A 2204-nucleotide genomic window follows, 5' to 3' on the forward strand; every position below is an offset into this window, starting at 1 on the left:
TTATATCTTTGGTAAAGTACTAATTTCTACAGGTGACTCAGAGATTTTATTTGTCATTTTATGAGCTATTGGTAACCTCTTTCCTTATTATTTTACTTGGCCACGTTGTTATCTTTTTAATTGAGCATATATGTCAACATTGAGGACAATGTCTATGATAGGTTGGGGGTGGGAACAAAATGCTTTGTTTAGCAAAAAATAAATACTTTTGGCATTGTATGATTAATAGTAATTTTCTATGATGAAAAATTCAAAAAATTTACTTTCGAAAGCCACTAAATTTCAAGGAATGTAAGAAGTTAAGAGTTACTTTTGAAGTTATTGTTGCTTAGACTATTTTCTACTTCTAGAAATAGATTTTGTTGATGAAAGTCTAAGCCAGAGTGGAATTTGCACTATTAGCCAATTGATACATGTCAAGTTGAAGAGTAATTTAACCTCCTAGTGAACTAAAAGAGGAATATAGAGACTTAACCCGTGAGACTTGAACCTATCAATTCTAATTTCTTGGAGTGTCTTTACGTAAATTCTAAGTCCGAGTTCACTCAATCATTCTTCTGTGCTTAAATTTGTTGTATAGTCTCATTTTTTCTTGTTTTGGTCGATCACGAAGTGACATCAACTGGGGACATAGCCATTAGGTCTTGTAGTCTATTCAAAGCAGAATATCATACTGATAAGTCAAATAGTGAACCAATTAGCTTTTATCTATACCACCTAGCAGGATCATCATGTTTACCCCTTTTGAGCCTTATATATTAAGCCTTTTCTTCTTAAACCAATTATCCTTTACCCAACTCTAGATAAGGAGTGTAAACCCATATTATTAGCCTTACCCATATTTCTAAGGATTTCTAAAGGACTAAGGAGAAAGCTAGAAGAAAGAAGATTCTGAAGGAAAATTTACCAAAAATCAAATGAAGAAAATCATTCCTTTTGCTCAAAGTGATTCAATAGAATATATATATACGAGCAGGTTCCGTTTACCACATTTTTTGTACCATAGTTTATACCACACCCTCCTACAAAATGGGGTTGTTGTGAAGAAGGCGTCAACCTAAAAAGAGGTGCAGTTTGCTGTGAGAGCTTATCTGTTATTTTTCTTTGGATGTACCGCCTTCACCGACACGTCTGGAACTGCAGTTCCCGTTTGTTATCTGAGACTGCTTTCGAAATTTTCCGAGATCAGAGACTACGCGTGGGGTGCAGCCTTACTGGCTTACTTGTACAGAGGTCTTGGGACTGCCACAAGTGCCAAGGTGAAGGGTGTTTCAGGCTATTTCACTCTCCTACAGGTATTAGTTTTTTTGTTTTTCTTTTCAATGTCAATTTTATCTATCTATTACAATATTAACTGGGTGTCTATATTAATGTAGGCATGGATTTATGAGTACTTCCCGGTGTTCAGGCCATACCCAAATGAGGACTATCAGTTGAGCATGTGCCGTGCTCGTAGGTACTCAGTTACTCAGTCTTTTTATGCTAGCACAACAGCTGCATTGAAGCATACCCGAGCCACCATTGATAATATGACTTGTACCGATGTAAGCATTTTTGTATGTAAATAGTTTTATTTATTAATTGATATTATTAGTATGTGGTTAATGATTAATTTTCTCGATCATATGCTATTTGACAGGATGAATGGTATCCCTATGTGCAAGTCCGAGCTACACGGCCGGTGGATGAAATAGCATTTTTCGAGGGATTTATATGCTTTCTTGATAATGTCGAGCAGTACAATGTTTTGAGGGTTGTGCGTCAGTTGGGTCATATGCAGTTTGTACCCTCAGATCCCCCAAGACCAAAGACCTCGACGCGAACTACTTCCGGACGAGGGTATGATGTGAAATTTAATATTGCATCTTCCTACCGGAGTAAATGGCGAGAATCACTTGATTCAACTTGAACAACGAGGACCCATTCCGCCTTATCCATGGGAGTGTGTTAGTAGATACATGAGTTGGTACGAAAACAATAGTCATATGAGAATGATAAACCCCGATCATCTTAGTCACTACTCCCTACGAGTCTTCCATATCATAATCAAAGTGAGTTAATATCTTACAACGTTAATTTTTGTTTTGTTTTGTTTTGGTATTTTATAAATGTAAATGTATATACTAATGTAGTTTTTCGTTTAATTTTGACAAACACCCGTCGTCGATGAAATTTCTCGCTTGCTCAATCAAGGCCTGCAATTG

The 2204-nt window shown here is 36.4% G+C and overlaps 1 long non-coding RNA gene across 1 annotated transcript; it reads left to right on the plus strand.

Annotated features, from left to right (window-relative positions):
- Window positions 1-1033: 1033 nt before the first annotated feature.
- LOC147523580 (uncharacterized) lies at window positions 1034-1869 on the plus strand. Its single transcript, XR_015196679.1, has 3 exons — window positions 1034-1295; window positions 1377-1544; window positions 1640-1869. It is a non-coding gene; the product is annotated as an uncharacterized LOC147523580 (long non-coding RNA).
- The last annotated feature ends 335 nt before the right edge of the window (window positions 1870-2204 follow it).

Source organism: Coptis chinensis, chromosome 1 (assembly GCF_015680905.1).
Source record: "Coptis chinensis isolate HL-2020 chromosome 1, ASM1568090v1, whole genome shotgun sequence".
In the NCBI taxonomy this organism is placed as follows: domain Eukaryota; kingdom Viridiplantae; phylum Streptophyta; class Magnoliopsida; order Ranunculales; family Ranunculaceae; genus Coptis; species Coptis chinensis.